Genomic DNA, 10,424 nt, shown 5'->3' on the forward strand with positions numbered 1-10,424 from the left:
CTTGGTTGTTCATGGTGTTATTTCATGAGAAATTCAAAGGTTCCAACCTGTGTCATAACAGGAAATCATATTTGCGATGTGAGATGTTAGCCTTATGTTGGTTGGTGTGAAAATTAACACTGACAATCTATCCTTATGCCCGCTCTGTGCGTATGATATGAAACTGATAATACCCTAAATACCGCCTACTTTAGGTTTCAGATTCGAACTATTTCGAAGTCATGATCAGTTTCAAACAAATTCCAGAATATGCCGCAAGACACTGTGAGTAAGATAGGATCACTTTAAACAAGATTTGTGGACAAAGATTGTTTTTTCATCATTCCGTTTCAATCCGTTTTATCAACGCCCAAGGGGTATTGTCTGGGTTTACAAAAGAAGCACAACTCCTACTCAAGGAAACACCATGATTAATCAGTTCCGGACAGACGACACAGAGGTCATGACCTTGATATGAAACTCGATGAATCAAAATGGCGGCCGACGTCCCATCTCGTCTGCCATACTCCCTCGAGAAGCAGGTGACAGGAGATCCCCGTGTTGAAAGATGAGAATTGATTGGTCTCGAGTTGCACAAACCGGAATAATGAATGCTCCCTGCGTGTCCTGCCAAGGGGAGGAAGGATTCAATTAAAGGGAAATAACTCCCTGTCAGAGAAAAACTCCCAATTTGCCTGCAAGCATAGAATGCTGTAACTTCTCAGCCCTCCATCGGATACGTCCGTAATCTTTGATTTTAGTGATTGAATTAATGGTTGAGAATCAAGAAGGAAGGATAGGTCTACAGTCCGTCCTAATTGCTTCCTCTACCCCCAATTTGATACCAAATATCTCCGCAATTTTCTCTGACTCCGCGCCTGGGCTCAGCAATGATGATTACTGTTTATGGATCTCCCATTGCATAGGTTCTTCGGGTTAAAATATCTATGCACGTACAAATGGTTGGTCTCCATTTAGTGTAGTTCCTGTTTAAGGTTTGCATTAAGAGGCTTAGTCGCCAGAGTTAGTGATGCATTTGATGGTACGAGTTACAAATGCCCTCATTTCTCACTCCTAGTTCAGGGATTGACGCTCCGACCATTTTGCAAAGCATAACATATCTATGGTAGGAGTTGCTCTAAATTCAATAAAGTCGGAACTTTTAGCGTTGTTATATAGAAAGTGAGTGAGTGAGTGAGTGAGTGTTTACACCGGTTTTAGCAATATTCCAGCAATATCATGGGTGGGGAGACACAAGATATGGGCTTTGTACCAATGTTCCCGCGTCTTTTCAGGTGAACAATTGTCTTGCCTTTGCATGTGTTTGTGATTGGTGCCACCGGTGGGACAGGGTACGCTCATCTTTTCGCGAACACCTGGTATCATTATTTGATAGTGATTCACATGCTCATGATATAGTCGGAATCCTACTATCGACTCTGCTTTATGCAATTTTTTTCTATTTAATATGTACATTTATTTACATAGTAGAACCAGAGAGCAACACACACATCGTCCATGTCAGATCAGATGAAACACGTGGATACAATTATGTTTTGTCAAGAGTGAGAGAATAACAGCTTACTTATATAGAGTTTCCGTTAGGGGGACGTTTGCGCGTGGGAGCTGCGTTAAGGTGAGACTGGTCCCAAAGCGCTGGTCAATGGATCAGTGTGCACTCAAAAGTCATTCTTATCTCCCTGGGGAGTATACATTCAAAGCTGCCCGTGAGGCGATAAAAGGTTACAACCACATTGCCATCTCACCCTACCGGGTACCCATTCACGGCAGTGTGAACAGAGGCACATTTTTTACAGTCGCCTGCCCAAAGAGACATCGCATGTGTTACAGTGTGGGTCAGGACCAAAACCCTAGACATTCTCAGGAGCCAAGCTGCCGAAACGCGGTCACCCATCCAAGGCCTCTTTCACCACTTTACCACCAGGCATGTTATCACAATCGGGCACGTTTCGCAATCCCTTGACTGTGGGCTCCTTGGTGGGTAAAGTGGGTAAAGCCTGAATTTATGGAGGTCTCACACGTTCACCTCTTTGGTGACACCTACGAGCACGGCATGGTGATGACAATCCTAGAAACATAATAAGATCGAGTCGGGATTTTAACTCACATTCATAGGTTTCTGGCGTGCCCAAGGGACACAACTCTTCGAAACGAATTGCGGGCCAATTATGGCGATGTGTGCAAAATGGTTTCTTGAATCCTACACTAAGTATCGCTATTGCCGTGAAATTCATACAACAGGAATCGATGTTTCAGAAAAATGATTAGTAGTCACTGTTAAAGGTGGGAGCAAACAAGTCGCCAATCCCCGCTACCTCCCCCCCCCCCCCCCCCCACCCCCCCCACCCCCCCCACCCCGATTTACAAAACGATACAGTAGTACATTGTATATAGATTAAGATATTCGGCTATTTTCATCAATATATCACAATATATGTGTTCTGTATATAATCTATGTCGATCTCAGATCTAGTATTCCTTGACGAGTAGCCTTTGAGTTAAACATTAGGGATGCTCGGAGTCTGACTATTATATGACTAGCTGTTTAGTGTCATTATAAGTTGTCGACCGATCTCGAGGGGTATATGGTGTGATGTACCCTGTTTGTAACCTATGTACCCCTCCCCCAACGCTACGAGATACACACAGGTTACATCATGCCATATGCTCAGAGGGATCGGTTGACAACGCATGTATCTCATTTCAGCTTAACGATACTTATGCGAGATAAGCAAGTTACCTGGGTGTGTTCCGATTGATTTCGTAGCTGGGTTTATGAGCGGGCTTCAAGAGCGGGCTTCAAGAGCGGGCTTCAAGAGAGGGCTACATGGAAACTAATTGCCGGCACCTAAACCAGAAGAAGCTAGTATTTCAATGTATGGTGAGATAAATTCGTATGTAAACTTCTAACGAATAAGGGGCGGTCGGGTAGCCTAATGGTTAAAGCTTTCGCTCGTCACGCCGAAGACCCCGTTCGATTCCCGACATGGGTACAATGTGTGAAGCCTATTTCTTGTGTCCCCTGCCGTGATATTGCTGGAATATTGCCAAAAGCGGCGTAAATCCATACTCACTCACTCTCACGAATAAGCGCATGATGTTCATGAGCGTATGGACCACACATTTAAACGTTTCCATTTAGAACGAGAATTCTAGAAATTGAGTACACACTGGCGGGCCTCTTCTACATTCCTCGGCATCCCTTGGGGAATTTCCTGGCGTCGAATAATTATGGAATCGTTATTTATGATTGCAAAACTAAGAAATGGACACTACGAACGATCGACACCGCGCCTCGAGTGACAGTGGTAGTAAATAGCATTGAAGTGATCTATTGATTTCCTGTTCGACACATCTGTGTAATCACCTATAAATGATCAGCTTATTATACAACTGTGAAGAACGTCTAATCTCCACGCTTTCTCCCCCGCCGCTTTCATCGTGTCGGCCATATTGACGTCAAGCCTTTGCACCAAGGTCAATGTACTACACACCACTGTAACGAAATTGTAGGGAAGTTCTTAACAAAATTACGATAGTATTCAAATATATTTGTTACATCCTACAGGATGCCGTTACTGTAGGACATGTTGGCCTAGCCTTCGCTCATTGTGTCTCTCGTTCTCGGAAGCTGCTCGCTGGTATGGTGGATACGGCATCTACCCAGAGATCAGAAGGTCGGTGGTTCGATCCCCTGGCCGCGTCATATCAAAAGACGTTGAAAGATGGTACTTGTTGTTTATCCGCCTGGCGCTCGGCATTAAGGGGATAAAACAAGGATTGACCGGCTCGGAGTGGTATAGTGTGTCTGAATTGGGTATCCAACTGTGGCATGGTATATCAGTGGGTTGTTATCAATATAAAAGAGGCATAAATCCGGACTAGTACAAGCAGCCACACACGTACTGTGTATGTGCATGCACGTCTCTGAATAGGCCAACTAATCCTTCACGCGACGTTAAACCACTTTTCACCTCGCCTGATCTACTTTTTCCGCGACTATGTTGGTTGTTTAATGGATGTAAATGTATTTGTAAGTTCATATGTACCGTATAAAGTTATGTGAAGACAAATAAAGCTATCGACACGAAAAGTACAAGAATCGACTTTCACTTTGTGTGAGTTCATTGGGGATATGTCTTTCGGGTGAGGTGAGGTGAAATGGGGTTTTAACGTCGCGTCCAAGATTGCATGTACGTGTGTGTGTCATGTCTTTTGGGGATATCTCTTTTATAATTGATCGTCACACCGAAGACCCGGGTTCGATTCCCCGTGCTGGAACATTGCTATAAGCGGCGTTAAACCATACTCACTCACTCTCATGCCAAATAAAATCCAAATTCCTGAAGAACATTTGTTCACTTGGTACTCATTAATCACTCCACCTGTAGGGATTCCGGGTAAGGTGGCAACCTATGTATGCATGTCGTAAGACGCAACTAACTGGATCGGATGGTCAGGCTGGCTGACTTTGTTGATTGCATGGCATCGTATCCCAGTTACGTGGATCGCTTGTCATACTGTCAATCAATGGTTTGTCTGGTCTAGAGTGGATTATTTACAGACCGCCGTCATATAGTTGGAATATTGCTGAGTGCAGCAACAAACAAAGAAAACAAACGAAAGTGTCAGTTAGTCTCTAAGACTCGAAGGTGCGTGGCTCTCAACACGTCAACCATGACATGTTGGTCTTCAAATTACTCATTAAATACAATTTCTCCTACAAATATGATATATGAGTCATTTCTTAACCTCAAAGCGAATGAAAATAGGCAGTACCGAATGGAAAATACCAAAGGCCGTTCTTTGAATATTGTCGAAAGTTTATTCACACGGTCTTTTCTAAGCTCATGGCAGTAATAATATTCTCCCATCATGTGTTTTATAAAACCCACACACTGTTCAGAAGGTCATGCTGATTGAGGGATATACACATCCATAAACGTCCTAATAATATAACTACGGTTTTGATGGTTTAATTGGTTCTACTTTCTAATTGGTTCCAATCCCGTTTGTACGGTGGCCCTTAAGGGACATGGAGTCTGTTTTTCAATATTTTGATGTTTCACTTACTTTTATCGTAACCTTTTGCAAAGTAACACAATTTGTCACACAAATATGTGATAAATCATGTATAAAAACAACCGAAAACATGGAAAATGTACTTTGAAGTAGCTATTGAGTCGCTGAAATGTGAAGCGAAAATGTCAAAAACTAAAATGAAACCACAGAAAACCGCGGTTGAAAAAGTTTTCTGTATTTTCATATTAGTTTTTGACATTTTCGCTTTGTTTTGGACATTTTCGTTTTAGTTTTTGACATTTTCGTTTTTGTTTTTGACATCGTTTCACTTTTCAGCGATTCAGTATCTTCTTTACACATGATTTATCACATATTTGTAAGACAAATCGTGTAAATTTAGGTTAAGATAAAAGTAAGTGAAATATCAAATTATGGAAAAACAGACTCCATGTCCCTTATGGGCCACCATACGTTTGGCCCTGATAATATGTTTAAGTTTGCCAGGGACCAAACACCACCTCGTTGGTTTCACCAAAGTGGTTAACATCCAACATATGCATACATTCGAGTTCTCCAACAATATCATGCTGTTTCACTATGTTATTACTGAAATACTCCAATTCTTTAAGATAGGCTCACGATAGTTGTAGCGCTACAATCGCTTTGCGGAAGGAGGCGGAGATGAATACACACTAAATTAAGTCAGCTGCGACCAATTAACACTCAAAAGTTAATTAACTCAACACTCTAATGAGTGAATAACCTCGGTTAAATAGACAAGCTGTCCCGGTCAGCCGTAGGAATAAATAGCCTGGCGTGCTTACCAAACTGTGTTTCCTAAAATAGGGAAAACCCGCAAACTACTACAAAACCAATACTGAAGATGTAAGTACCAAAATAAAGCACTGAACATAAGCTATCCAACAGTATCACCAACGATTTACAGCCAGATATGTATTGAGGTTATTGAGGTGGAATAAATGACGATGTATGAGAAATATCTACAAGTACAAGAAAATTGCACTCATGCGTGAAAATCAAAGTCACAAAAACAGTTCCAATACATGAATAGGGGAGCATACATATATGAGATAACCTGTATCAAATCGATACATGATATAAGTGTGCGATGATACAACTGTAGAATAAATTTTACAGGTCCCCTTTTCTCTAACAAAGAATTAAAGGCACTGGAAAAACGATGGACTGATGACGGGGAAGCCGGAAAAATTGAGGGAGAGGGGAGTGGTGCTAGACCGTGAGAATAGACTGGTTTTACTACCATCGTTTTAAAGCAAACTATTCCGGAATATAGATTAAATATTGCTCCACGTGGTATTGCTGTTCCTGTTGTGGCGAAGAAGACGTTTGTTGAACATATTTCATCTAATTTACTGTTATCGTTTAGAAGCACAATATTACCGAATACAGAACGGTATCCTGCTCAACCAGCCATAGCAGCCCAAGCGTTGTTGGTGTTGAAAACAGCAATGGTAGTGAAAAGCAAGGGATCTGAATGTGTGCCTTGCAGGCCGCAACAGCCAAGATATAAAATATGGCTCCACATATTATTGCTGTTCCTGCTGTGGTGGAAGGGGAGTTTGTTGAACATATTTCATCTAATTTACTGTTATCGTTTAGAAGCACAATATTACCGAATATAGAACATTCTCTTGCTCCTCTCTCGAAACCAAATAACGCCCATATACACGTTGCTCTACCACTGTAACCAAAAAAGATAATGGTCGAAAGGAATTGGGTTGCTATCTGTATCAGTGATACAATGAACTCCCTCAAAGGTTGTGGTTGTGTCGCCTTCTTCGACAATCCAAAGGGTTTGACAACATAAATATCCCACCACGCAACTGAGAACATAAGGACTATCAGTGTAGAACTATCAGTGAAATGGTACTTTGAACGAGGGAGAAAATTCGCCATGTGACAAAGGTGGCAAGATATAATAAAACAGAGGCGAATTTGAGGATATTATTTGTTTACGTAGTGCAACCATTGCACATTTCTCACAGAAGTCGAGTGATACGCGGGATGAGTCCAACTGTTGACATCAAAACACATCCAGTAATTGGATGGAGTAGGGGAAAGACCAGGAATGTCAGAAGAAGAATCCCAAATGAAGATGTAACCTTCGTAGCCACACACTGAAATTTGTTCATTTATGTATGTCCAAAGCAATAACCTTTATATATAACTGTCCTAATATCCTGTAGAATGAAACGATAAAGCAAGCCATTACAACAGTCCATCCTCTTTAAAAGCATGGCACCTCCATGATACTCATCACAAACATATTGTTAGTGAGTTAGAAATGCTATTTGCAGATCAGTTGTATCATCGTAGTTTCGTTCAGTTGATTGTCAAGGCTTAGAAAGGTTATACTATTGTCAGATTACGTACCACAACACTTGGCAATATTTGCTTTATGTTTGCTAATCTTTGCTTTTTTGCCTAATATCTTTCTTTTCCTTTTCCTTTCCTTTTCTGTATGTACAGTCTCCAGGTGCTGAGGACTGGGTTCATCATACTCGGAATTAGAAAACAGAGAAGCAATGCCTCACTTCAGTGAGTGAGTGAGTTTGGTTTTACGCCGCTTTTAGCAATATTCTTGTAATATCACGGCGGGGGACACCAGAAATGGGCTTCACACATTGTACCCATGTCGGGAATCGAACCCGGGTCTTCGGCGTGACGAGCGAACGCTTTAACCACTAGGCTACCCGACCACCCCGCCTCACTTCAGAGTCTCACTTCCATGACAACTGGACCGTTGGCTACTTACCCTTGCATCAGTGTTTTTGCCCCAGGTGACTTGTTAGACGAAGGTTGGGGAGTTTTGAGTCTACTAGTAGTGACAGGTTCACAAGGAGCAAGGGGATTGTGGTAATATTCTTGCAGATTCTGTCTCTGGTGACTCTCCACTGTTTATTTTCAGCAGATTAAGACGTAAGTTTCTCATGTTTCTGTTCCAATCTGTCCCATTCATATAGGTGTTGAATGCAATGTGGAAGCAAGATATCTGTTAGGAAGAAACACCATACATAAAATATTCCACAAATATATACTACACATATCTGATGTACATGAGTCAGTATATTTTGTTCACACTACTGTAAGACATATCATAGCTTTATCGCATCTGCTTGTAAATAATCGACTGACGGACAGACATGTTGATAGTTGCCAACCAAGGAACAATCAATGTCATCTGGCAGGATGCCCTTCAGCTCGCTCAAACATCACACCTATATATCTACATTTTAATTACTTCTGTATAGGGTACCTGAATATCCATTGGGGCGTGCCCACACTGCAAAAGCTTTTTTCCGCACATGGACATTGGATGATAAATGGACGAAAATTGCATTACAATTGTCTCGAAAATCAGAGGCCAATACTTTCAATGATACACAGTCTGTGATTAGCAGACTATGGGACAGGTACCAACAAATCCAAAATGTCCCGCGTCAAAGAAAAGAGTACAGTATCGATTTATCCGAAACCATGCTCTACGAAATTGAGCTCACACGGCGAATCAAATGCGTGCAAACATTCATTAGGTTGCTGGACGTGCGGGTTATGGGTCAGACGACTAGAAATCGTCCACATGCAGCTCATCTCCATGCTCGACGGCCGCGTGTTGTGATGCCCCTTACAAATCATCATATTGCCAACAGACGTCAATGGTGTACATAACGCCGAAACTGGAGTAATCGTCTCTGGTCACGTGTCATGTTTTCAGATGAGTCCCGATTCACTTTGCATTTCCTTGATAGACGAGGTCATGTCTTGCGACGTCGAAATGAACGTTAAGACAATGTCAACCTGAGACCTCATGACAGATTTGGCGATGGATCGGTTATGGTGTAAGGTGGCATCACTATGACTGAGCGAACGCTGCCACCCTTTGTTGTCCCGTTTGCAAGCGTGTGGGTCGACGCTTTGTCTTTAAGGACGATAACGCCCGTGCTCACCTTGCACGAATCGTCAATGCTCACCTCCAGCAGCACAAATCCATAGAATGACATGGCCATCAATATGCCCATCCCTTTCCCCCATTGAACACGTTGGATGAACTTGGCGAGGCACTGCAAGAGAAGTAAGACAGATTCCCTCAAATCGCCATTGTGAGACTCATACACAGTTTGCTTGTTGAGTGAATGAATGGTCTTTTTCGAATCGTGGCGGTATTACTCACTCCTGATCCAAAAACGTCAACTGTGAAATTTCCCATCTTGCCCCTACCGTCTTTCAAGATCTTTGGCGGTCATAGCCTCTAATACTTCACCACAGTTTGAAATGTGTTCCCAGTTCGTTCATTATATTCATTCAACTATTATTAGAAACTAATATTGGAGAGACAAAGAAATCGACTTTTATCTCGTTGAATTCATTATCATCGTGGGAAGTATGATCTCTCGTCATATGCATCAGCATGTATCTCATCTTGACCAAAATAGGACGAAAACCGTCCCTTGAAATGTTTTTAACATTCTTCAATGTCAATATTATGTTCGGGGATGGCTATTGCATGAAGACTTTTAATTGTTGACCAAAACCTATTTTGAATGATGAATGCACTGTTCATAAATATCCTAATGTTTGATATATCCATATATTCACTTACCACATAATTACCATGAAACAATTACATTTTGTATACAATTATAAATTATTACAAAATAACAATTATGTGGAAATGGCCGTAATCACGTAACAGTGCGATGGTGTAAACAAAAAAACGAATGTTTTAAGCTTGCAGCTTTGTAAGTGAACAGTAGTGTTATGAATATTACGAATTAACAACTGAATGCACAAAATCAAAGTTGTGTTTCGGTTCAGATGGTTGTGGGTTGAGACGTTGGAGGAAATGCCTGTCCTTTGCATACTGGTTCCATTTGGCGTCACATTATCAACTGTAAAGATCTTGACGCCGGGTAGATGGTGTCCATGAAAGCATTTCTAAAGATTGGACTCATTTTTATGTTTTATTTGTAAGGTCTTCGGACTAACATAACATGCAACACAGAGGTACGAACACAAGACGCTTACTTGACAAGGACAATGGCAGTCTGTGATTCCACGTGCAGCCACACACTACAGTTGGGGACCGTTGCATTTGGCCGGGAAGAACCTCCAATATTCATTCTACAATTTAGCATATAAATGGCACTCCGTAACGTTTCAATACTCGTTTATTAGATGAATACAAGTAGTAACAAGTTATACAATCGTGTGGTAATACAGGCAATCAATCTGTTGTATTGTCCAGTGCCCATTGTGATGTGTGAAAAAAGTCAGTTTATTGAGGTTAATAACTTATTTACGTGTCACGCGTTACAAAGGTAATGATTCTTGGAACAATGGTTTGACATAAAACACACAAT

This window comes from Haliotis cracherodii, unplaced genomic scaffold (genome assembly GCF_022045235.1).
Source record: "Haliotis cracherodii isolate W230 unplaced genomic scaffold, xgHalCrac1.p SCAF_16, whole genome shotgun sequence".
NCBI classification, from domain to species: Eukaryota; Metazoa; Mollusca; class Gastropoda; order Lepetellida; family Haliotidae; genus Haliotis; species Haliotis cracherodii.